The following is a 27,508-nucleotide window of genomic DNA, read 5'->3' as shown; positions in this document are numbered from 1 at the left end:
ATCATTAGGGCAGAGAACCAGTTGTTAAATTATTTGAATCCCACCACTGAGTCCAGCTGCCTTTTGAAAAAGCACCTTTGGGACAACCATGACCTGGATGACTGAGAATCTCCATAGATAGGAATCATGCAGCGTAGGACATCATGACCCAAGGTGGTGGAGTGATTAGAGTGCAGTATTACAGGTTACTTCTGCTAATTGGCTGCTGCCTGCAATTTGGCAGTTCAAATCTCACCAGGCTCAAGGTTGATTCAGCCTTCCATCCTTCTGAGGTTGGTAAAATGAGGACTCAGATTGTTGGGGGCAATAGGCTGACTCCGTAAACCGCTTAGAGAGGGCTGTAAAGCACTCTAAAGCAGTATATAAGTCTAAGTGCTATTGCTATTATCTCAGAGAACCTGGACCTAAGTTGTTTTGGTCTTGCTCATCATTTTTGATTTTGCCTGAAAGCCTGCTTGAAGCTAGTACAATTCTCTAAGGATAAGAATAATCTCACCTCTCCAATTAATTCTCTACAACTCTTCTTATTCCCAGCCAGCATACTAATGATATTTTTATGCCAGGCCTGTGGTGGAATCACTGGCTGAAGGGGAGGAGATCCTGCCAGGAAGACCTTCCATCTTAGAGTATGTTTGGGGGAGGAAACATTTGAGATCAAACCCCACCAGGTCTATATCTGCTGTTTCCCGAGGGGAGCCAGAGGGTTTGGTGAGATACTTGTAATATGGGTGATCAACAATAGAATAGAATAATGGTTATCCAATCTCTTCTGAAAAAACCCCAGGGTTTGAGCATTCACAACTTCTGGAGGCAAGTTGTCCCACTGATTAATTGTTCTAACTGTCAGGAAATTTCTCCTTAGCTCTGGCTTGCTTCTCTCCTTGATTAGTTTCCACCCATTGCTTCTTGTCCTGCCTTCAGGTGCTTTGGAGAATAGCTTGACTCCCTCTTCTTTGTGGCAGCCTCTGATATATTGGAACACTGCTATAAAATATCTATTTGGGCCTATCCATGTTGCTTGTGCCTGACATGTCTCACTGAAAGCCAAGGAAAAAGGCTCAGTTGTAAGGACACTTTATCAGGGATCAAAATTAATAGCAAGAGTTGTGTTTCATAAATAGGCATAGCTGGAGTACTTGCTGATGATCCCATTCTTTTAAGTGATGAAAGTTCTACCCTCTTATGAATCAGCCTCCCAATATGCATTGCAAAGAGGAGAATGTGATTGATTAGAAAGTGCAGTTCAACAAGGGAATCAATTAGCCAGTGAGGTGCTGGGCTTTCCTTTGCTAGATGCAGTCAAGCAAATGCTGGACAGCTATCTGTCAGAGATGCTTTGATCTGGAATCCTGTTCTGAGCATGGTTGAAGTGATCCCACCTAGCTCTAGGATTCTGTGATTCCATCACTTCCCCACAATATACAGTATATAATATACAATATACAATATTCCTTTTCTGAAACACATTGTTGTTGATTCTTCAGCAGGAAAGTCAAGAAGGAGTCTTGTTGCTAAGCAACTTTGTGTATGTGCACACATCCACACACATACTCAAACAAGCATTTCTATTTCTTCTTCCGTTTCTTTCCTTGCCCTTCATTTGGGCTCCTAAGCCCGTTTGGAGATAACTAGGTGAACCTTCAAACACGTTGCTTAGCAACCAGCAATGGGGGCTAATCAGTCCGATAGGAGACATAGTTGTTTCTCTCCCTTGCTAACAACCTATTAGCCAGAGTTTGAGGTAGCAGAAGGTGAGCTGGAGCTGTTAAAACAACACAAATCCCTATTATATCGCTCAATGCCTCCTCACTTGTTTAGCACTCATCCTCCTTAGTTTCACTTACCATTCTACAATCTCTGTTTTTCTTCCTCCTCTCAAACTAGAGCAATAAAAATTCATGGTGACTTTTGCACATATCTAAAACCTGTGAAGTTATTTTACTCTCTTTTGTCTTATTCCAACCATGATCCCCAGTGAACATATATCTGCCCATCCCTAAAAGAGGAAAACTAAGAATGGCTAAAAATCTCAGGAAAATAATAATAATAACAATAACAATAATAATAATAATAAGGCACCTGCCACATAACACCCCGGACTTAACAGTTGTTGATAAGAAAGACAAAAAAGTCTGAATGGTGGATGTGGCAGTGCCTGGAGACAGCAGAAGAGAAGACCTGGAGAAGATAACAAAATACAAAGACCTACAAATAGAAATAGAATGTCTATGGCAAAGGCAAGCAAGGATAGTACCAATAGTAATAGGTGCCTTGGGTGCAATCCCAAAACAACTGGAGCAGCACTTGAACACCATCGGCATTGACAAATTTGATATCAGTCAATTGCAGAAGGCAGCTTTACTTGGAACTGCTTCCATCCTGCGGCAATACCTGTAACACCATCAAACATCCAGATCTGCTATCCCAGGTCCTTGGTAAGGACTTAATAGGTAGACAAAAATGCCAAACCCAGTCTGAACATCTGGCTGACTGTACAATTATTATTATTATTATTATTATTATTATTATTATTATTATTATTATTATTATTAATAATAATAATAATAATAATAATAATAATAATAATAATAATAATAATAATAATCTATGACTGTCTTAATTATGCAGAATGCAGACTAAACTATATAAGGGGAGATTGGATATAGAGTTCAGATGATGAACCCTCCTCCCCCAACTTTCTTTTAAAACCCCCAAAATGAAAGGTACATTTCTAATGGCAATAGCAATAGTACTTAGATTTACATAACATTTCATAAAGCCTCACAGTTCTCTCTGAGTAGTTTGCATATGTCAATATATTGCCCCTCCCCAACAATCTGGATCCTCATTTTACCAACCTTGGAAAAATGGAACGTTGAGTCAACCTTGAACCACTGAAGCAGCCTTAAAGTGGCCAAGGTTGGAGACCCCTGTTTTAGTGAATTTTACAGTAATTGTACAGTTGAATCTCAGTGATGCAGCGGTTAGAGTGCAGTACTGCAAGCTACTTCTGTTGCAGCCAGCTGCCTGCAATTTGGCAGATCGAATCTCACCAAGCGCAAGGTTAACTCAGCCTTCCATCCTTCTGAGGTCAGTAAAGTGAGGACACAGATTGTTGTAGGCTGACTCTGTAAACTGCTTAGAGAGGGCTGTAAAGTACTATAAAGTGGTATATAAGTCTAAGTGCTATCGCTATTGCAAAGCCCCAGACTATGGGGAGGAGGAGGAGGAGGAGGAGGAGGAGGAGGAAGACACTCCAGGCGATTTGTCTATGGAGATTCTCAATCATCCAGGTCATATTTGTCCCAAGAGTGCTTTTCAAAAGGTAACTGGACTTTCTTGGTTTTTTCCTTGGAAATGTTTCACTTCTCATCCAAAAGGCTTCAGGTTTTCAGTAGATTCATTCTCTCCTGAGAACTTGATTCTCAGCCTCCTCGCTTCTAAAATTATCAGAATTGTATTTTTAAGCAGCTTTCTTCTCAGAACGAAGCTCAAGATAGCAAAGGCAGTGCTTATTATAGTGCAGTATGAATGATTAATAACTTCCCGATAAAGTCATGGTTTTCAACTGAGATACAGAGAATTGCATCTTGATCAAGAATTGATCAAGAATTGCCCTTGATCAAGAATTGATATGGAAATATGTGGGGTCCCTTTCTAATTGCACACCTCCCATCAAGATCAATTTTGGCACTTATTCTCTGCAAAACCTAAGTGTAGAAATATTTCTGGAGCTACATCTTATTTTGAAGCAGAGGAAGTTTGGGGACTACTGAGGTGAGAAAAGCAAAACATTCTGTAAGGTTTTAAAGGCACTTTGTGGCAGCTTTTAACTGCATTGGTACAATACACTTCACCTGACTACAGAATTATCTCATTTTTCTGAACTCACCCAATAAAATTGGGTTAGTGCAATAACTACATTAAACGTATTGCAGGGATACAGCTATATTCTTCAATCCCTTCTAACCTAACTTTGAAAGGAAGCATTAACATATTCACCATGATGGTTGGAATCAGTGGTGGGATTCAAATTTTTTTACTACCGGTTCTGTGGGTGTGGCTTGGTGGGTGGGGCAGGGGAAGGATACTATAAAATCTCCAGTCAGGTGGTATTTGCTGGTTCTCCGAACTACTCAAAATTTCCGCTACCGGTTCTCCAGAACTGGTCAGAACCTGCTGAATACCACCTCTGGTTGGAATCATTCATCACACCGAATCTTCCTGGGCTGGGTCTGGCATTGGATCTCCAAACTTGGCAACTTTAAGACTTGTGGACTTCAAGTCCCAGAATTCCTCAGCTCGCATAGACATCTGGCTTAGTGGGTGGTACAGATCCAGACAATAGAGTTTGTAAGGCACATTTTGAGAACCTGGCCAATTGTTGCTTATTAAAAAAATAGTTGAACAAGCCATGGTTTAGATCTATGTGCAAACCAGTAACCACTGCTCACACATTTAGCAGTGTCATCTAGCAATTTCTAATTATGAGGAAATCCCTGAAAATACCGTACTTGGAGAATTTTAAGGAGCAGAATTGCCCTCTTGGCAGTATATCTTGTGGAGCAGATTAATTTCAAGGCTAACTTCATTTTGGAGGTTGTCTTTCGGTGGCAACATAAAACACGGGGAGGAACACGCTGGTTTTTAACAGTCCCATCTCTCTAAGGCTGTCTGTCTTTTGAAAAGAAAAAAAGAAAAAGAAACATGAGGCTCTTATCTTTTTTGTTTTGTTTGCACAAGCTCAGCTGCCAATCTGAAAGGTATTGAGTTTAATTATATTTCCCTTGACAAGCAGCGTCTGAAATTAAAGTGAGAAGAAGCACAGGGAAAAAGAAAAAAGAAAGAATAGACCTCTCTGCCTATCCTTTTCCTACCTGAGATTATTATCTTTGAATGGGACATAATGTCTGTTGAGATGACCTTGCGAACTGTTCCTGTTTGTTACTTTTCTTGTAACTACCCATGAAAATTTTATTTTCTCCTACTTTCAGACCTTCCAACATTTTCCAACTGCCCTAGAAAGTCTTTCCACTCTTGTCAACCAGATCCTAGATTAGAACTCATTTTTCTATAGCTTTTGCACCAGCTGCCAAAGAATAAAATTTTGCTCTAGTTTGGAGGATGAAGAGCTGTACCCATCTTTCAAGAGGAATACACACACACACACACACACACACACCAATTGAAATTGTACTAGTTGGCAAAGACTATCCTGCCAGGTCAAGGAACAGCTTTTATAAACCTGCTAGACTGGGTCTAGTGTCATAAGTGTGTTGTTCTGGCATCACTGGAGTTCAGTTTTCCTCCTAAATATAAGGGGAAGATATAAATCGGCAGTTTGTTATTCTCACTAAGAGAAAGGTCACCTTCTCCTTAAACGAAGGAGATCATTCTAGTTATTCTATTCAAAGTTATTCTGTTCTATTCTATTCTATTCTATTCTATTCTATTCTATTCTATTCTATTCTATTCTCTATTCTCTATTCTCTATTCTCTATTCTCTATTCTCTATTCTCTACTCTACTCTACTCTACTCTACTCTACTCTACTCTACTCTACTCTACTCTACTCTATTCTAATTCTATTCCGTTCCGTTCCGTTCCGCTCCGCTCCGCTCCGCTCTGCTCTGCTCTGTTCTTATTCCTATTCCTATTCCTATTCTAAATGTAAGCCTTATGACTAAGTAGGGCCAGTTAAAAGCTCATTGACTAGAAGGCAAACTAATCATTTTCTACTGCTTCTCTAGCTTTCCAGCTACCTACCACCCTTAGTTCCCGTGGTCTTTTTTCTGAATAAGTTGACACATGTCCAAACCAAGCTGGGCCAACTAGCAGGCATTTATTCTTTCTGCAAACGCCTGTAAAAGGACTTCCAGGACTTGAATGGTCCAGATTCCAAGGAGGAGAAAGCACTGCAAATATTGGGTAGACAGGTTGTGTGCCCTTAAGCGATAGGTTGAGAAACGGATCCCTACACTTAGGAATCTGTCCAAAAGAAGAGGAATGGTAAAGCTGGCATTCTGAGCTGCACAGGCAGACTTCCAAAGAAAACACTGAGCTGCAGACTCCCACCATATTTATTTTCTCAAAATGCCACCGGGGTCCATGTGGAGCTTAGAAGCATTCTGGAAAACAAAGATGATGCTCAGCTTGTCTTGTGATTTTGTGTGTGTGTGTGGTGATTGTTAAAACAAGATTAAAAAAAAAAGAATTAAATCAGGGGGAAAAAACTTGTCAAGGATCGCGGGATGCCCGTGAACATGACAGGGTCTACATTTGGCTTATTCTATTCTTCCTTCGTAGGATTGCGTCCCCTCCTTGGTGCTTGCCTGTCCCTCTGCAGAGTTTCAGCAGCAAAATCTGCGACTTCAGCATGGCGCTTGATGAGAAAACACCCTTGAGTTGCTGCAGGGAAATTGCTGCTCACTGCTAAATATTGCTTCTACCAGCCCTGTAGGGTCATTGTCGTGCCAGTTTTATTGCAATGCCCCCCCTCTCTCTCTTTCTCTCTCTCTCTCTTCCTCCCTCCCTCTCTCTCTTTCTCTGGCAATTCCACTAGGTATGCTTCTGATGTAATTTCGGGTGTACCTGCAAAATGGGCGGCTTGTTCTTTTGATGCAATTAGCGTGGCCTTCCACTGGGACTTTTTTCCATGCGCTGGAATGGGAAAACATTAAAATAATAGAACTGGTAGGCTAGATGCGTGCAATCCCCACAAGGACCTTCTCTTTCTGGAATTCTGAGTAGAAAGCAGGGTTATGTAGAACCATGGTGGCGCAGTGGTTAGAATGCAGTATTGTAGGCTAATTCTGCTGACTGCCAGCAGTTCGATCCTGACTGGCTCGATCCTGACTCAGCCTTCCATCCTTCCGAGGTCAGTAAAATGAGGATCCAGACTGAATATGGTGATCCTGTAAAATGCTTAGAGAGGGCTGTAAAGCCCTATGAAGTGATATAAAGTCTACGTGTTATTGCTACATGCTTCATCCGCATATACAGTATATTGGATGATGGCTCTAAAGAGCCAGGATAGTGCAATAATTCTTGGGCTGGACTGGGGATAGAGAGACTGACGTTCAATTTTTTTTTTTTATTCAGCTTTGGAGCTTAAATAGTAATGATGCGTTTCATGTTATCTCTTAGCCCAGCCTGTCACATGGCGTGGGGATATATCGAGGATAAAAATAAAGGACAAATCCATCACCGTATGCACTGCTTTGAACCCTTAGAGGAAATTAAGATAAATGCAAGAACAAAATACAACACCATGTGTTTAAAGTATTTTTATCGCTCCTGTAGCTGCAAAGGTTCCTAAAAGGACCTATGGACGTTAGTAGTCTCTGTTTTGAAGGCTAGAATATAAAATATAAAATATAACATAGAATAAGTCACACAGTTCTTATTTATGGACTATGAATAAGGGATTAGATGGAAACACTTAAAGTAGCAAGAAGTCTATTAGGTACAAGTTGTCCTTGGCTTATGACAGCATTTGCATCCAAAATTTCCACTGCTAAGTTGTTAAGTGAGTTTTGCCCCATTTTATGACCTTTCTGGCCACAGTTGTTAAGTGAACCGATGCAGTTGTCCAGTTAGAAAAATGACTGTTAAGTGACTTTGTGGCTTCCCCATTGATTTTGTTTGTCAGAAGGTCGCAAAAGGTGTTCACATGACCCCAGCACACTGCAACCGTCATAAATACGAGCCAGTCGCCAACAGTCCGAATTTGGATCATGTGACCATGGAGATGTTGCAGTGGTCATAAGTGTGAAAAATGGCCATAAGTCACTTTTTTTCAGTGTCATAAGTTTGAACGGTCACTAAATGAATGGTTATAAGTTGAGGACTACCTGTAATATAAATTATTTTGCAGTGACTATATTTATCTCCAGAAACACCTTCGAGTAGTGGTGATTGATTGTGAGCTCTCCCTGGGAGGGGTTGGTTTTATCCTTGTGTTCAGCACATTGGAAGGACTACCTCTTCTCATGCTTACTTTGATCAAATGCAGAGTTGGTATTCAGCAGGTTCTGACCAGTTTTGGAGAACCGGTAGCGGAAATTTTGAGTAGTTCGGAGAACCGGCAAATACCACCTCTGACTGGAGATTTTACAGTATCCTTCTCCTGCCACGCCCACCAAGCCACCCCCACAGAACCGGTAGTAAAAAAATTTGAATCCCACCACTGATCAAGTGGCAATATTCATTTCTGTACCCAACCCATCATTAAGCATCCTTGGTCAGAACTAGGTATGTAGAAATCCCAACTTGCGCTGCAGCATTGGGACTTCAATGCCAAATATTCCCAGCCATGTATATCATGCTATTTAGGGAATTCTGGAAGTTGCAATCCCATACATGTGGAGAATGTCAGGTTGGAAAAAGATGTGAACATAGTAAAGATGTACTGTCCCAAAGGTGCTTCCCCCCTCCCCCAAGAGGCAACTGAACTTCATCTCCGACTAGATGGTGGGGGAATGGAAAGATTTATACTCCTTGCAGACAGCTGGTCATTTGCATTCTTTTAGCGAGTTGTTGAGGCTACCTGGAGGTTTATCTGTGTTGTCAGGGTTACCTGAGTAGTGCAAATGGGTGTCAACAACTCTCTAAAAGAATGCAAACGACCAGCTGTCTGAAAGGAATATAAATCCTTCCATTCCCCACCATCCAGTCAGATCTGAAGAAGCTTCTTGGATGAGAAGTGAAATGCCTTCAAAGAAAAACAAAGTCCAGTTGCCATTTGTGGGCGGGGAAAAGGCACCTTTAGGACAACCATGACCCGAATGACTGAGAATCTTCATAGACATAAAGGTGTACTGCTAACCTAAGTTTACTATTTATCGGACAATGTATGAAGCCAGCCATTCATTAAGTATATAAGCACTAGAAATGAATGTCATCAAACCTCATAATAAATAATGAATCAGAACTTAAGAAGAACCAAGCCTTGTTTGTCTTTCTAATCCAGTATATCCCATTTCCACAGACACCGGGCAGATGCCTCTGGAAATAATAGAAGCATAGCACTGGAAAGGGCTATTCAGGTCATCAATTCCAATAGCCTGCTCAATGCAGGAATTAAGCATCTGTGACAACTGGCTGTCTCACCTCTGCTTGAATACATCCAGTAAAGCAGAATCTGCCCTCTCTATGGATAATTTGTTCTAATGTCAAACTACATTTAGGAGAGTTCCTAAGGTTCAACTGGAATCAACCTTCTTGTAATTTAAATCCATTATTTCACATCTTCATTATTCTCTGGAATGAAAGAGAGCATGTCTTCCCTTCCTTCTACATGGGATCCTTCCAGGGATTTGAACAGGGCTGTCATACCTCCCATTTCTCTGTTTTTGTTCCAAATCATTTTGTTAAAGATTCCAAACAGAAAACAGAAAAAAAACTAATGCAGATTACAAAAATATATATACAAAAAGAAAAATTGTGTAAAAAAGAAAACAAAGGTTGGAAAGAAGCAACACCCCACTTTATCCCAACAAATATAAACAATTTTACGAGTTCATCGCCATCATTTCATACAATATATGCTCTCTTCCCTTCGTAATCACTCTCTTAACTAAAAGCAGAATCCATAATCTTGATGGAATAAGCCTATATTCCTTCCCTGTACTTTTAACAATTTTAATTTTAATCCCTTCAAATACAGTTCTAAAGCTTGGTTTCTGTTCATCTTTTTTTTTTGTCTCAAGATAAAACTTCCAAAACTTTAATGGGCCTCTTTTGTACATCCAGTAAGTAAAGTTTGTCTTTTTCTTTTTGGTCACTTCTCAAAAACCCCTTCATGACTTTAATAGATCTGTCCTGAACATACAGGAAAAGGAGTTATCCAAATCACTTTTCTGGTTAGTAATTGTACATCTTCTTTAAGAAATGAAACAACTGGTTTCATTTGTATATCCAGTACATTTTTCTCCATGTCCTTCTCATTGCTTGTCATATTTAAATCCACATTCAAATTAATTGCAAACTTATCCAATGTAGCTTGTTCTTCTGTAACTTCATTAACACATCATCTATCATATCAAATAATTTCAAAGGCCAATATTCAAAAATATCCATCAAAGTTTTTTGCTCCATTCTTTATTAACAAGACAAATTTATTATCCTTTAGTACTCTCTAGTGTAAAAACTTCAAGGTCCCATTTTCTTGTTTCTGCTTAAAGAACTCCAAACTATCACCATTTCCCACAGGAAGGATTCTTCTAATTAATTTAAAATTCACAGGAAGGGTTCTTCCACTTAATTCAAAATTGTAATTCCAAGTCCATCTGGACCCTTAATCTGTTGATAACGTTCCAAAATCAACACTGTAGAAACCATTTTTCTGTGTAATCCAAAAAGTTATATTTTTTCAAAACTTTAAAATTGTATTTAAAAATTCTTTCTGATGGTTGATGACTCACTCATCAAGTTCAGTATAATTTGTAGTTTTGAAGGATTTTAATATTTCAAAGGCAATGAAATATATCCAAGGTGGTTAAGAAATGAGACTTAATCAAGTTTTATATCCTTAAAAAGGTCTTATTCATGAGTGAGCAAAGATGGTTCCTCCCTTGACTCCCATTCACTCAACTCAGAAGCCAACTCCAAAACATTGATTCCTGCAGTCTACTCACAAGGAGCAGCTGTCTGGAGATACATGGACTATATCAAAATCTCCTCTTTCCCTGGGGAGATTTCGGCACAGTTCTGCCATGAGAGAGATGTTTATCTTACCATAGCAGTCTCACTGGAAGTCCCACGTCTCTTTTCTCAAGATTAAATATATCTGGTTCCTTCATTCTTTGCTCATAGTAGTTAATTTCTAGTTCTTGATCATCCTTACTGCCATTTTCTGAGTATGAATTCCCCTCAAACTGTATTCGAAAATCCAATCTATGTATTTGTAGTAGAATCTAATCAACACAGAATTAAGTGGAACTATTATTTTCTGCCTGTGATTTGGAAACAACATAGCTAGGGATTCCATCTAACATTATTACAGCCCTTTGCAGGCACATTGTCAAGCACAGGAAATCAGGAATCAAGGCAGTTCAAATGAATACAGGTTTATTGCACGCTAACATTCTCTAGAAGAATCTGAACTACGTACTAACGTCAAAGCAAATTGGCGGTAAATGAGTCAACGGAATTCAAAGCGGGCTGGACTTAGATCTCTTATGGGTGTGAAGGGACTTGTGACCAATGATGTGCCTGACCCCCACGGGCTCAGCCTGGTCATATCCTACACATAACATGCTGCCAATGACTATTGAGTTTATAATAAAATATTTCAGATCTTTTTCTAAAGTACTATTACCGAATGAACTACATTACTGTTTCTTTGGCATTTTATTTTGGTCGGAGTTCTGGTTTGATTGATTTTCAGCTCATTTCTTTAACCAGGTCATCCATTAGGCTGGAGAGTCAATAAAGTCAACATGGCACCTTCAGGTGCATAGTCAAAGCCCTACCCCTTTTTAGTGTACATTGCGTGCACAATGCATGTAAATAACAGTGATTATTAATAACATGACACTGACATCATCTTGACTTTACTGACACCTCCTCTCCCCCATGGATGGCCCTGGGCATGTTCAAAATATTCCAACCTGTGTTTTGGGTATGTGTATGTGAAAAGGAAAGGCTGACTTTCAACAACCCAGGGTGCTGGTGTAATGGTATGTGAGAATGACCTTGGGAGATGGGGTGGGGGAAAGAGATGCTGATAGTAAGTGTGGGTTGTTTGGTTAGTTTGGAGCTCAGTGCATTATAGTCTTAATTTATATTATATAATATAATTTAATGAGTTAATCGCTAACCAGATTAAATATGCTGTGTGAATGCAGTTGTAAATGGATTAATTCACTAACCAGGTTAAATGAGTGAATCCTGCCATTTTATTTTTATGAGAGGGACAGAACTTTACCCTTTGCTAGCTTATTCACACTGTGCATTTTTTACAGGGATTTCAGAGAGTTTTAAAGCCAGCTGGGGAATTCTGGGAGTTGAAGTCCTCCAGGCTTAAAGCTGCCAAGGTTGGAGATCCCTGTTTTAAAGATTCTAGAACTTAAACATTGCCTGCCTGCATTCTATGAAGCTTTTGTAGTCCAGATGGCATTCATTTGGCTTACTCTCTGTTGTTAATTTCTTTTTGGAGTGTGATATTTGTATTTTTATTATTTGGTATTTTAAAGTTTTGATGCCTCCATGCTGCTTCGGGAAACCTCTGATCAGACAGCAATGCAAATATGGCAAACACACAAGAGAACAGATTGCAGGGTTATAACATACCGAAAGAGGGGTTATTTTTGGCACTGGTGAAGTGCAAGGACAGCATAGTGCAACAAGAGTATTTTTTTTTCTTTTTTAGAACCAGAGGGATGATTTTCTTTGCAAGTGCCTGAAACAGGAAGGCCCCAGAATGCACAACAATGAAAAAAAATCCCCCAAACCTTCAGAATACTTTTGCAATAAAGGTTTCCTCTGCCCGGTCATGTCCAACTCTAGAGGACAATGCTCATCTCCATTTGGATAACCATTTGTCTGAAATGGTATAGAGTTTCCTGCCTAAGCAGGGGGTTGGACTAGAAGACTGCCAAGGTCAGGGGTGGGTTTCTACCAGTTCGCACCTATTCGCTAGAACCGGTTGTTAACATTCTAAGCAGTTCGGAGAACCGGTTGTTAGAAGAAATTACTGGCCTAATCCTGTAAGGCAGGCAGGAAGGAAACATTCTGGTGTTGCTTACAGAAACTGCCTCTCCGTTTAATAAGGGTTAACGGACTAGACTTCCTGTCTCAGGAACTTCTCTGGAGTTTTTTCCCCCTCCTTTGCTGGTACTTTGCTTGTGTGGAGTGACCATTGAAAAAAGTGACATGATCCTTTTTCACACTTACGACTGTTGCAGCATCCCCACAGTCATGAGAGGCCAGGCGAGGAGATGCTTGCCTCAATGTGAGTGATGTTGAGTTGGCCACGCCCAGACAGTAACATGACCACCAAGCCATGTCCACCCCATCACATGACCACCAAGCCACGCTTACCAACTAAGCCACGCCCACAGAACCGGTTGTTAAAAAATTTGAATCCCACCCCTGGCCAAGGTCCCTTTCAACTCCTATTCCATTCCATTCCATTCCATCCCTCTCCCCTCCCCTCCCCTCCCCTCCCCTCCCCTCCCATTCCATTCCATTCCATTCATTTCTTAGCTGAGGGAGCCAGCATCGCCCAAAGATATTTCCCTGTTCATGTGGCCAGCATGACTATACACTGAGGTGCACAAAACACTGTTACCTTCCCACTGAAGTGGTACCTATTTATCCACTCACATTTGCATGCCTTAGAACTGCTAGGTAGGCAGGAGCTGAGGTGAATAATGGGAGCTCACCCCGTTGCAAGATGCTCAGGTGTTGAACCCAGGTTTTCCAGCTGACAAGCTCAGCAGAAGCCCAATAGTCTGGAGATTAACTCTTCACTGAAGGCTATATAGGAAATCCTTGACTTACAACCACACTGAGACCAGAATTTCCATTGCTAAGCAAGGTAGTTGTTAAGTGAATTGTGCCCAATTTTACGACCTTGCCATGATTGTTAAGTGAATCATTGCAGTTGTGAAATCAGTCCAATGGCCATTAAGTGAATCTGGACTCCTCAACTTTGTTGAAAGTTGGCTAGGAAGTTCCCAAATGTTGTTCACATGACCATAGGATGCTGCAACTTTCGTAAATACATGCTTATTGCCAAGCACTCAAATTCTGTACATGCGACCGTGAAGATGTCACAGTTATAAGTGTGAGGATAAGTTGCAAGTCACTTTTTTCAGTGTCATTGTAACTTCAAATGGTCACTAAACAAATGGCTGTAAGTCAAGGACTACCTGTATGATGGTCTCCTTCCTTTCTCTCTCTCCCTCTGCCTTTGCTGGAAAATAAGGGAACGGACAAACTCACTTAATTTAGGCTAATAAACAAGGGGATAATACAATTTCCCCCATTTTGTTGTTGCTTGTGATCTGTGCTGGCCAACATGCCTTGAGTATGAGAAAGGAGAATGGACTGTTCATCTGTTGCTTATCTCTTCAAGGCCTCCCTGTGATGGCTCTTTTCTGAGAATTAGGTAATTTAGCCCTCTCAAAATAATTCTTTTGGGTATCACCCATGATGCACATGGAATTCACATGGAATTCTGTCTGCAGCTCATTAATCCAAATTGTCATTTCCCAAAGCCATTCTGCAGCTATAGAGGCATCTAAGAGAAGATGCAGCTGCTTTAAAGAGTTGCTGACTGAGGCTATGTGAGTATCTCCATGTGTTCTGTAATGCCTTTGATCTATGTGCTCTGAAGCACTGCAAAGCTATAGATGATAGATGGATAGAAATAGATAGATCGATAGATACAATAGATAGATAGATAGATAGATAGATAGATAGATAGATAGATAGATAGATAGATAGATAGATAGATAGATAGATAGATAGATAGATAGATAGATAGACAGACAGATAGATGATAGATAGATAGAGATGATAGATAGATGATATATAGATGATAGATATAGATGATAGACATAGATATAAATGATAGATAGATAGATACAGATGATAGACAGATACTGTAGATAGATATAGATGATAGACATATGATATAGATAGATAGATAGATAGATAGATAGATAGATAGATAGATAGATAGATAGATAGATAGATAGATAGATAGATACAGCATTCAAACAACATGCTTAACTGGATCACAGAATTAATTCAGTGGATTAATGGATCTACAATAAATTAATTGAATTTGCTGGGTTCATGCAACATGTCATGCTTAATGTGTGGTGCAGCTGTGACCTGTGCTGGCCAACATGCCTTGTGTATGAGGAGGGAGAATAGACTGGTTCTCTGTTGGCTATCACTTCAATGCCTCTCCGTGATGGCTCTTTCTGAGAAATACGTAATTTGGAATTTTGTTGGTGTGTGCTTAAATGTGTCACATCCATAACTAACCAATTCCTCTCTTGCTTCAAATTTGCACATGTACATATAGGGGACCTAGATAATAATTTGCGATAGAAGTTTCATAGCACACAACGTCAATTCAATCCTATATGATATATTCTTTTTCTCCTAGTGAATGAAAGCAAAGTGCATGGGCTCATGACAAGCAGTCATCTTGGACAGGTTTTCATCTTGAATTTATTTTAGAAATGAAAACATTGCAAATTGCTTGTCTTTGGCACTGCAAAAGATTGTATTGTAAAAAAAGAGAGCAAAATAGGCAGTCAAATTATATCCAATTGCAGGTCTTATTTCTGGCTATATCAAAAGTGATTGCAATTAATGCTGAATGTGAAATAAATCCCCACCTCTGTTTTGATTGTTCAAGATGTAGTAGAATGCCAGTCTAAGTGCAGGACTGTATAACTCTGTTTTCAATTGCAGGGAAAGTGTATATTTTCCCCACTGTGTGTTTATGAGCACAGCTCAATTTCTAAGCTTTATAAATAGAATCCACGAGTTCTATTTCTACACTGGGCTGAAGTGAGAGGCAAAAGGAAGAGGGAAATCAGTTTATTTTCCCAAGAATGAACAGCTTTTAGGTAGCTTTAGTCCAGGTGGTAGTCAAGAAATTAAGTCATAGAACACAAGGTTCAACAAAATGGAAAGAGATTGTATTGTGTCCTAATGTGCTGAAGAGAGAACAAATGATGGCTATTTTGGGATCAGCAACTTTGGAATTCTTATCAATAAAAAGCAGAACAGTACCAATAAATAAATGTGCTCAGAAGCCTGGGGGCGATTATGGCACAAATTGGCTTTTATTCACACAACATAGTTAACTTGGATATTGTATTAATCCATGATCTGGGTAGTTCTATAATATATGGAACCATACGGTATCCAAATGGGCTGGCTTTGTTCAGCATCCACAGAGAAAGCTAGCCAAATTCAAGATAGCAAGTTTCCTTCATGTGACATATGTGGTACCAGCCTTAAGTTTAGCTAAATTAGGATAAGCAGGGTGTGTGAATACTGAATCTGAACCAGCATGGAACGGCTGAGTTTAATTTAAAAAAAGAGTCCTCCAGAACAAACCTCTTGCTCACAACTCTGGAATTTTCTGTGACACCACTATCGACACTCAGTGATGCCATATGGAGGCAGGAAACACACACAAGCTCTGGTGTAAACCTTAAAATAGGCCTAAAAGATTGCAAAGAGTCAAAGTGGGGGGCGGGGGGGGGGGAGCCAACTTTCTAAAAAAACAAAAACACATATAGGAAAGATTGATTTGGAGGTACACATGCAATGTGTCTCTGTCTCGTTTGTAACACTGACATGCCATCTCTGCCCTAATTAAGTGAAAGTCTCAGGTACCATATGGTTATTCACCCCTGGACTAAATTTACAGGAGAACTGCATGACAATATGAGTCATACGACAGGGAAATATGCTGCCTCTGAAGAAGGGGAAATCTCCTTAGAGGTTTCAGGAGAACAGTGGTTGCTTATTAAAAATGCTGTGGAAATGGATTTGAAATTGGGGCTATATCTGTGTTTCTTAACAAATGTGGAGTCCCCGGTGGCCTCTGAGCTTGGTTGCTTTCTTGCAGATGTTTTGTTATCCAACTAGGTAACATTATCACCTTGAAGGGAATGAGATAAACCTTGAAATAGTAAACAACAGTCTAATCAAGAAATGATCAAGACCATTCTCACTAACACTGATAGGGCAAGTCACTTGTATATAAACAGAGAACAAGCCTCATTCAATGAGCACAAAGAATGCCACAGCCCAACCCTGAGCTATAAATATTCTCTCCTTCAAATGTGGTCTGAGGACATGTGGGATGCCACATGGGTCCCTCATGGGTCCTTGAAATCAAAATTATTTGCCAGATGTTGAACATATATATTTGCAAAAATTATAAACAATGGCACTTTTCTAATTTTAAAAAAATGTTTACAAATGCAGGGTTTGCTCATGAAAAATATTTCATTTATGCTAACTTCTAAAGGGTTTGACAATGTTATTTTTACATCATTCAATAAATAAATATTCCATGAATGCATCAATTTTATTTTTATACACTAAATATTAATAAATATATGAAAAAACAATGTTGTGGGGTCCTCCATAATTTATAAAAGTTGGGAAGGGGTCCCAAGAGCAAAGTTTAAGGATTTTGGGGGATCCTTTGAATGTTATGGTTCTATGTCTGACAATTTATATATTAGCTTTTCAGTAGAATTTGGCATTTTCCACCTGCTTTATTGTTGATTTGCTTCTCTCTCCAGTCTATTGCTTCTGTGTTCCTGTTTATTAGAACTTTTAGAATTAATTTCAGAAGTGGTTTGCTTCAACTTTCCATTTTATCTCAGCTTGCCATTCCTTCAGCATTTTTCCATGCAATTTTTCTGGTTATGCACACTGAGCTGTGGAAAGAAAGCATTTTGATGAATCCATGAATATGATAATCTCAAGATTCCTTTGGTGGACTGTTTGTAAAGTGTTGATAAATTATTATTGGGAAAAAGGCATTCTGAAGCTGATATGAACACAATAACCTCAATATTATTTTAGTATGGTTTTTTCCCCCAGGTATAAATCTGCGTTACATAAGGAAAAACATTTTCCCCAAATTATCTTGTTGCAATGATACAGAGCATCACATCAAAATCTTTTTTTGCAGTGGGAAAGCAATATTTTAATATTACATATATGCATAGATAATATTAAGAGGGGGAAAGGAAATATTGTTGAGGTTTTGTGCTTGTTCCTGCTTCTTCTTGATCTTCTACGATATCTGTGCACTAGTTGTTGCTCTGCTGGTTCTGGCTCCATTCATGTCAACTGATGGACTGCTACTGAAAACAAAAACAGATGGGATTACAACAACTGCAGGGTCCCTTTTGGGGTAAAAAAATATAATGGTGTGTAACCCATAATCCATGTTCACGATCAATCTTGCTGATGGACATTGCAACATTCAGAGATATTAAACAATCACCATGTCTTGGGAGCGTAGTTATGAGTTTGGATGTATAAGATGCTTCCAGAGCTGGAAACTGAGACAGCTTATTCAGCCATAAGTAGATAAGTTAGGGCTTCAAATCTAGGAAGAAAGTTAGATGTGGAAAACTTTGAAATTATTCTCATTCTTGCAGAAGGTTTCTTCCCAACTATGTGGATATGCACTGGAGAATTTTGATGGAACCTAGGTAAAGGTAAAGGTTTTTTCCGCATATACCTGCTAGTCGTTTCTGGCTCTAGGGGGACAGTGCTCATCTCCGTTGCAAAACCGAAGAGCCAGTGCTGTCCAAAGACGTCTCCATGGTCATGTGGCCGGCCATGACTAAACGCCAAAGGCACACGGAACGCTGTTATCTTCCAACCAAAGTGGTCCTTATTTTTCTACTTGCATTTTTACATGCTTTCAAATTGCTAGGTTGGCAGAAGCTGGGACAAGTAATGGGAGCTCACTCTGTTACGTGGAACTAGGGATTCAAACCACTGAACTGGCAACCTTTCTGATTGACAAGCTCAGCGTCTTAGCCACTGAGCCACCACGTCCCTAAGATGGAACCTAATAGTCACCTAAAGCTTGGATTCTTTTCCAAAAATCTCAGCAATAAATAATTGAGTGTTGAACAACTGAATTATGTGCAACAATTCCACTCCATGACCCTTAGTAAACTGTGAAATAATGCCACTGGAAGCTTCTTTCTAGGAAAATTTCTATGGGTAGTATGTCTCCCTCCATGCACACCTTTTTCTGTGTCTTGGCTTTTAGTAGCTAGCTAACCTTGGTTGATCTAGGCATGGTTGTGCTTGATTACTGCTTGATGGAAGACCACTAAGAAATTTCAGACAGTAGGCTAAATTGGGAAGTCAAGGAAACATCTCAGAAAAAGGTATGGTGATCTGGTTTCCTGTTGCTGCAACAAGGGATAAATAAGGAATTATTTATTATGATTCATTGCACAGTCAGTCAGATGTTCAGACTGTTTTATCCACCTATCCAGTCTTTCCCAAAGATCTGGGATAGACAAATGTGGATGTTTTATGGGGTTAGTGGTGTTAGAAGAAATATCGATGTGGTTCAGTTCCGAGTGGGAAGAAAGACACTGGAAACATGGAGGCTGACTGGAAAAGGACCACATGGGTTTGAGGTCCTGGGCAGCTGAACACATGGAGTTGGGAGAGAGAGTTATTTATACCCTCTCTTGGGATTTGAACTGGAGCTTCCTGTTCCTGTTCAAGCTATTGGCTGCTGTAGGGGTCATAGCTAACCTTGTAGGTTTTCTGAGTCAAGCTTGGTTGAAGCTTGCTGGGTGATGCAATGTCCCCAGGTGATTTTGTAACCAGTGAGCCCTGCTGCTAGATAGTCCTATTATGTCCTGGAGGCTCATGCCTTAATCCCATCACCCTGGAGCTGAAGGTCTTTTGTCTTCTAGATAGGCTGGCCCAGTCCTTCTCAATAGGCACCAAATATCTGCTGAAGCTCTGAGTTTCTGTCTCCCTTAAGATTTCCATTTCTCTTTTAGGGGAAATATAATATTTTGCCTTTTTAAATCTTCGCTAAAATATTTTATTCTTCTAGGAGAGGGGTGGGTGCTAACTTTCTACAGTGGTATCATCACTGCATGTAAACTGTTCCAAGCAAAGCTGCCATTTGCAATGGATATTTATTATGTATATATTGTAACATTTATTAACTGTAAATAATAAATATGAAAAAGTGGGATAAAAATCTTTTTAAAAAGACACTGTTTATGAAACCACTAGGAGTTCACTTTGGGCTGAAATGTTATCTTTCACTTATGACTCTCCTAAAAGAAAGGCATCCAGATGGCGCAGTTTCTGCCTACGAAGGAGATGCATAAAGCTGTTCCTGTTTAATATTTGCCTATTATTCAGTATTTTTAATTTGTGATCATTAATTATTCTCTTTTATGATTGTGGTTGAAAAGATAAGAACATTTTACAATCGTCCACTGTAAAATTAGTTAATGGTTTATTTTATTTTATTTAACCTGTTCAATAATCCGTGTCCTCTAGGTGCTTTACAAAGAATTCTTTCTCTGCTGTACACAATTCTCTGTCTACTGATTAGAGATCATATTCTAATCTTGGAACTAGGACCTGTGAATGAACTATAAAAATCATGAGACACCTTGATTAAATTGTCTGGATAAACTACATATTCAAATTATTTTATTTTATTATTTTCTGCTCCAAAGCGGGCTCTGGGTGGCTCATGAAAAAACACTAAAAACAACACAATAAAAATAGACATAAGGGCCCTGATGGTGCAGTGGTTAGAATGCAGTATTGCAGTCTAATTCTGCCTATAATCTGGAGTTTGATCCTGACTGGGCTCAAGGTTGATTCAGCCTTCCATCCTTCCAAGGTTGATAAAATGTGGACCCAGATTGTTGGGCGCGATATGCTGACTCTGTAAACTGCTCAGAGAGTGTTGTAAAGCACTATGGAGCGGTATATAAGTAAGTGCTGTTGCTATTGCTATTGCTATTGAAGATGTTTTGCTTCTCATCCAAGAAGCTTCTACAAAAAGGCTTCTTGGATGAGAAGAGAAACGCTTTCAAGGAAAAACAAAGTCCAGTTGCCTTTTTTTGGGGGGGGCGGGGAAGCATCTTTGGGACAACCATGACATGGCTGACTGAGAATCTCTGTAGACATTTGGCTTTCTATAGGTTCCTATTGGTTCATATGGACAATGATGCCCCAACCACTGCCACCTCATCTTCAGCATGGATTGATTATCCTCACCTTCCTTTCAAATGTTCAGAGCGGGATGCTTAATCTCTTCTCCATATCCTATATTAGTAACATGCTACCACTTTCTGACTAAATTTATTACATAACTTTATAAAAGGCTGACCGGTACATTTATTTCTAATAAGGTTCTTTGCTGAAGAGCCCCAATTGCTCGGCTGAATCCAGGTCAAGGCATGACACTTTTTAATGTATTAAATCAAAATGGTTATCTGCCTGTCCTTTGATGTCTCAGAAAGGGACCAAAGCAGGAACTATGGAAGTGCACATTAATTTGTATTTGTTAATGTTTAGGCTGATATTCCTAATTCCAAGTCTTTATTCCATCCAAGGAAAATATTTCAGTTTCCTTTCAAACAAATCTGATCGGGAGAATACATACTCTTTCCCCCCCTCCATTGCTCTTTAGCCCAATACTGAAAGAATCCAGAATCCTCTGCTTTGATCTTTGAAAATTGCATTCATTGCCTATTAACTGTGTTTCCCATTCCACGAATGCTAGTGCTGTGCCAGCCGTGCTCCCAATGGCTGCTTTGTTAATCAGAGGCAAAGAAAGAGAACAAAATGAGATTGGCGAGCACGCGGATGTTAATGAAAGTGAGTGGTGGGTTATCATCAAGTCTCTCGGATTCCACCTTAGCCCATTGCTGCAGGAGCCCCTTGCTTTTCAGCTTGTTCGTGTCATCCTCCTGTTTTGCAAGTTAAAAGAAATTTGCAGCTGGTTAACTAGATCAATCTTGGCAACTTTTAAGACTTGTGGACTTCAACTCCCAGAATTCCTCAGCCAGCTTTGCTGAGGAATTGAAGTCCACATTCTGGGAGTTGAAGTCCACAAGTCTTAAAGTTTGCCAAGGTTGGAGACCCCTGAGCTAAATGACTCTTTGCAAAAACAACCACTGCTACGAAGGATGTGGAGCTGGCAGATGGCTTATCACTCCCCAGGAGGAAATGAGCAGTACTGCCTAGCAAGAATTGGCCCGAGCATTAGATCAAAGAGGTGGCTGTCTTAAGCAGCTGATGTCTTTTGAGTGCCATGCGTTAGGAGGTTGAAGCATTCTGTATGGACATCTGAGTATTCCCCAGAGCAGGAATCTGATTTGAGCAATGGTTAGAGAAGCACTTCTCATATTTATTAACAGAAGGGAGATTAATTTACAAGAAATACATTACACGGGTTAGCAAAGCCTAGCACCTGGCTAGCTACATCCTACAAGAGAAAGGCCTAAGAGCCTGTGCTCTGTACATGTGTGCCTGGACATAAAGGCAGAAAGATGGGACAAAAAGCTGGTAGAGTAATAGACAAAGAGGAGATACAGAATAATTCCTTACAAATCTCTATTTCTGATGTTACCTAGTTTGGTAAAGAAACCCAAGAAACCCACCAAGCTCAGAGAGCATTAAGGACCCCCAGCCACCACCTATGCTATTGAATTAGCACTTCCAAAACTGTATGGGTGCAATTAACAGTTATTTCATATTTTAGTGTTGCTGTTTTACTTCCAGGATTTGACCAAGATATATATATATGTGAGATTTTTCTGTTTTAGGCTGCAAAAGAATTTGAGAACTGGGGATTATTGCTATTAAGAGGGGTGGCAATCGAGCACATTATGTTTTGAGCTCTCCTTCCTCTCAGAAACAGTTTTGAATGAGAACAATTCTCATTGTTGATCACAATGATTGGGCACAAGAATGGACAGCAACTGTAAAGGACCTCAGAAGATGAGATCTGCACACCTTTTAACATTTTACTAACCAAACCGGGGACAGGAGCAAAGGTGTCCGTAGAGCATGGTTAAAAAAAAGTCAAGTGGGCAGCTCAGATGGTGTGATCAAACTCTACTTATGTTTCTAGGTGCCCATATGGTGTATACGAAAAACAGGCAGATCACACTGGTGTGGCTACAGGCTTGGCATTTTAGAGTTTACCCCAATGGGCATTCCTGGTCAGATGTACAATTGTATTGTATAAAAGATCATGATACAAGCTGCCTTCTCATAGCTGAAGATTTGTTATTACTTGCTGTGTGTTCATTTAATCCAGGAGCCTTTACTAATTCTATCAGATGACAGCTTTATGCTGGTCTATGACAGTAATAAAGATTTAATTTGGTTTGATTCGATTTGATTTGAAATGACAGCTTTCAGATTTGTCAGCCAGCTATTAACCCACACATCTGGGAATTATGGGAGCTGCATTTGGAGAGACACCAGATTTGAAGAGACTGATTTAATCTGTCATATTCTGTTCTCCGGGGAGCTGATGAGTCTTTTAATATAAGGTTTTCTCTTCAAAATAATTTCCCACAGCAGCTAAAGGTTAAGAAATGGCACAAAGAATAAGTTGTCTCAGTGTACATGTATGTATGTGTACAGGAGGGCTAGAGATGTGATATTTCCATGTCCTACCAGGAGGTACATTTTCAAGACAGGATTGGGACATGAGAAATGATAGCACTTGCATTTTTTGTTTGTTTTGTGCTAGCAACTCTCCAACAAAAATGATAAAGAGACAAAAGATAAGATGCCACACTCAAATTTATTCAACACGATAACCTGGGTTTATACAACACTGATTAATCACAGAGGGTGAATCTGCACTGGTTGATAAATTCCAATCTGCTCGGCTAGTTAGCAGTTCACTATGCTGGGCAATCCTAGCCAATTGGTCAAGTGATTTGTGATTAACAAGGAGTTCTCCCTTGCTATAAGCCACTGTACCCATAGACCAAGAGTCTTCAAACTTGGCAAGTTTAAGACTTGTGGACTTCAACTCCTAGAATTCCTGAGCTAACAAGACTGGAGGAGGAATTCTGGGAGTTGAAGTCCACAGTCTTAAAGCTGTCAAGTTTGAAGTCCCCTGCTATAGACCCTGGGTTGACTCTGCCCATCCTTCCTGATTATGGGGTCCTCGTGGACAGGAAGGAGTGTAAGGGAGCTTTGTGTTCCAGTTGCTCCTTGTTCAAAGTGAAGGCTTTGTGTGATATGCCCTTACCCTCCTTCTTTTGGTTCTGGCTTATCATCCTAGAGGGCCATCTGTGGGCCGGCTGTAGCAATGATTTTCCAGGGAAAAGAGGAAGTCATGGTAAGTCCAAATGGAGTTGATTCTGTTGTTGGGATAAAAATCCTGTTGTTTTTTTAGACAAAATAAATGGAGGGAAAGCACAACCGGCACAGGAACGGGTACATTGTTGGTTCTTCCCTAAGGACAAACTGGAATTCAATGGTCCTAGAATTGGTTGACTGTTGGTTATGTGACATTGTGTTGTTGGGACTAGAACAAGTGACTGTTTCATTTTTTTAAAAATGGAAAATATCCCACCCTCCCCATCTTCAACAATTAATTCTAAGAAGCTAACAAGCAATACATAAAAAAAACCCACCTCAAACAGCTCAATGAGTTTTGGATGCATTCAGAGGACAAGACAGCATTGACAAATCACTTATGCTTATTGACTAGAAAAGTACACAGGTGCCCATTGTCACCTGGAGTTGACCTTAATTTGACACAGTTTTATTTTTCAACTTTAAAGCAAATCTTAGCTATCAACACACAACCCTCCAGGGTGAGATGTCCCTTGTTCTCCACTATCAGGGGAGAACAAAACTTGGATTTCTTCAGCCTACTGGTCATATCATTGCCCAGTCTTCAGATGATGACCCTCAACAGTTTTGAGTCATGTATGGAAGATGAAAGCAGGGAACACCAGGTCAAACTTGATCCATCCCACATGACATCCCTGATGTTATAAAAGTCTGAAAATGTGAAGTTAGTCAAGGCCAGTAGCTGGAATTGTGATTTTCTAATATACTGTAGAGCTAAATCCAGATTAGAAAGGATCTGCTGTAGATTGAGAAGATTTTGGCCTGTGGTCTGTTGAACTTCCCATCTATCAATGTATCAGACAGCTTGTCTGTACACAATCCACAACATTAACAAGAAAGGGGCCGGGTGACATAAAAATAATTGAAGGAAAGGAAAGACTTGCCAGATTGCGAGGTCAAGCGACATGTGGCTCTTCAATTCTCTCAAGAGATCGCTCTTTCTTCCAAATGTCACTGCTCATCTCGCCATTTGATTCCAGCAGACCTTGAAACAGATGAAAGGAATTTGGAAAAAATGCCATCTCCAATTGCCAAATGTTGTTGTTGGAATGCTTACATGCATACATTTTAGTGTCTCATTTTGGAACTAGAGATAAACAGTATTTAAGAGTGATGGCGGAAATGCTGGAATCATTAGTGTACATGCTAATTTCTTTACTATCAGTGTCTGTCACAGTTTGTGCTGGCTATGTGGGTGTTTAAAGCAGTGAAAGAAAAACAAATTGTTGAAAGAAGAACAAAAAAAAATATGTAGGCATTTAACATGAGTCTGTCCATCCTATATGATTTCTCCCCTTTTGAAAATAATGCATTTCTCTGGATCTACAGGTTGAAATGCAGAATAATGATACTAAGCTAACTCAAATTTATTGATTGATGATTTATTTATTTATTTATTTATTTATTTATTTATTTGTTTGTTTGTCAATCGCTTACAAGATAATAGGTATAAGTATAAACATAGTTATGAATACATGAAATGGATACATATAAGAAAAATAAAAAGAAACAATAGGACTGGGATGGTAGGCACATTGGTGTGCTTATGCACACCCCCTACATTTATTCTTGACTGCAGTTAATTGGTTGGATTAGTATGGGTAATTTTGATTCCTGCTGAAGAGTGATATATCTTGAACCCTTTCTTCCACTTATTTTGAAAAAGTGGATATATTGTATCTCATTTGATGTTGCAAAATTTACACAAGTTTCCCACGTCTCCTTATATTCTAATTTTTTTGCTGTTCAGGCATATATCAGAACTTGTAGGTGCTCCAACGCTGGAGATTTTAAAGAAGAGATTGGACACCATTTCTCTGAAATACTATAAGATTTCCTACCAGAGGCAGGGTTGGATTAGAAGACCTCCCAGGTCCTCCCAACTTTTGTTATTCTGTGATATTGTTGCTGTTCACAATGCTATCACTTTGCTACAATTTTATTAAGTCGATGTCATGTTCCAGGTTGTAGGAGTCTTGATGGCTCACGAAATAAGGATTATGCAATAGCAATATGAAAACATGAGAACATAAAATAATTAAAACCCAAACACAATATATTGTGTCTGGCTCCAAAGGCCAGTCTTCAGTTTTTTTCCTGAAAGATCAAAAAAAAAAAAAAAAAAAAAAACATTGAAGGCAACCTGACATCCAACAAGATGACATCCATTTGGGAGGATCTCCCCCTTGACTTTCTAGAAATGGGGAGGGGGACAACCAATTGCTTCTCCAGCGCAATTGTATGGTGGGCCAAATGTAGTAGGAAGGTGCATCTTGCAGGTAATCCAATAAGCAAGTTTTTATAGGTTAAATCCAACACTTTAAATTGCACCTGGAAGCTGCTAGGAATCCAGCGCAAGGTCTACCAGTAAATCCCTTTGAGTACCTAGGACCTTGTATTTTTCCAAAACTAAAGTTTTTGAGTGGACCTATGTAGAGGATGCTGCAGTAGTCTAGCTGGGTGGTGATAAGGGTGTAAGCCACTGTAGTCAGGATTCTTATCCCAAATAAGACTGCTATTTGTTTTATTTTATTTATTTGTTTTTATCTTATGCTGCCCTTCCTCCCAAAGGCTCCCAGTGCAGTGTACAAATAAATGCCAAAATCAATCTTCAATTGAAAGAATTAAATTAAAAAAACCACAACAATAAAGCCACCACTCCTCCTCAAACAAGATCATAACATACAAAAAAATCATCTTGAAAAATTCATCTTGAAAAGGATGGTCATGTGTCAACCTCAGCAACTTTAATGATGCTGGCTTGGGAATTCTGAGAGTTGAAGTCCACACACAGCTTAAAATTGCTGAGGTTGAGAAACATTGGCCTAGAGTAGCGGCTGTACAAGTGGCAGGCTGGCATGCACATACATGCACACGCAGCGAGGGTGGCAGGCCAGCTTGCCCGCATGCAACTGACTTGCATGAGTGGCGGGCCAGCACGCCTGTAATTGCCCACTAACCTGCTCCTTGTGCAAATTAAACTGCACAAGCACACATGCACGCACACCAGCCAGCTACTTGCGTGGCCCAATTCTGTATAGGCCATGGTCAGTTAGTAGGACACAGCCCAGAGGCCGGTAGACCGGAGTCCGGTATTCACCAGGTTCTGACCAGTTGTGGAGAACCGGCAGCGGAAATTTTGAGTAGTTCAGAGAATTGGCAAATCCCACCTCTGACTGGCCCTGCCCCTATCTATTCTCTGCCTCCCGAGTCCCAGCTGATTGGCTGGGTCTTCTTTTGTTGCCCTGCACAGGAGAACAGAGCTGGAAAGCAGGTTAGTGGGTTGGGGAGGGGGGAATGGGGATTTTACAGTATCCTTTCCCTGCCATGCCCACCAAGCCATGGCCACCAAGTCACACCCACAGAATCAGTAGTAAAAACTTTTGAATCCCACCACTGCTGGTTACCCCTCCTCTAGAGAAAACTATCCAGTCCTGGAGCATTGGTTACCCTGCATTGGCCTGGGTGAAACATATATTTCAGCCATCACAGAAAGCAAGACAGAGTAGTCCTTTCCTTGTGAAATAGTTCCATAACTGGGGTGTTGCCCCTGAAAAATTACTTTCTTCTGTCTACTGAGAGAACTGCTTCATTGGGCAAGACTCCAA

General features: G+C 39.9%; 1 protein-coding gene across 4 annotated transcripts in view; it reads left to right on the top strand.

Annotated features, from left to right (window-relative positions):
- SRRM3 (serine/arginine repetitive matrix 3) overlaps nucleotides 1–27,508 on the top strand; it is a 180,661-nt gene that overhangs the window by 20,747 nt on the left and 132,406 nt on the right. Inside the window, exon 1 of one of the 4 annotated variants that reach the window (XM_087957978.1) lies at nucleotides 23,828–23,880. The exons of the other annotated variants lie outside the window; for them this stretch is intronic. The gene's annotated coding sequence lies outside the window, so the exon portion shown is untranslated. Of the gene's footprint in view, nucleotides 1–23,827; nucleotides 23,881–27,508 lie in introns of those variants that run through there. 4 annotated transcript variants of the gene reach the window in all.

The sequence above is a fragment of the Notechis scutatus genome, chromosome 1 (assembly GCF_049901735.1).
Source record: "Notechis scutatus isolate UNSWTSFEM ecotype Mainland chromosome 1, rNotScu1.2, whole genome shotgun sequence".
In the NCBI taxonomy this organism is placed as follows: Eukaryota; Metazoa; Chordata; class Lepidosauria; order Squamata; family Elapidae; genus Notechis; species Notechis scutatus.
Note: the sequence above shows the minus strand (reverse complement) of the source record. Positions and strands in the feature narration are given on the sequence as shown.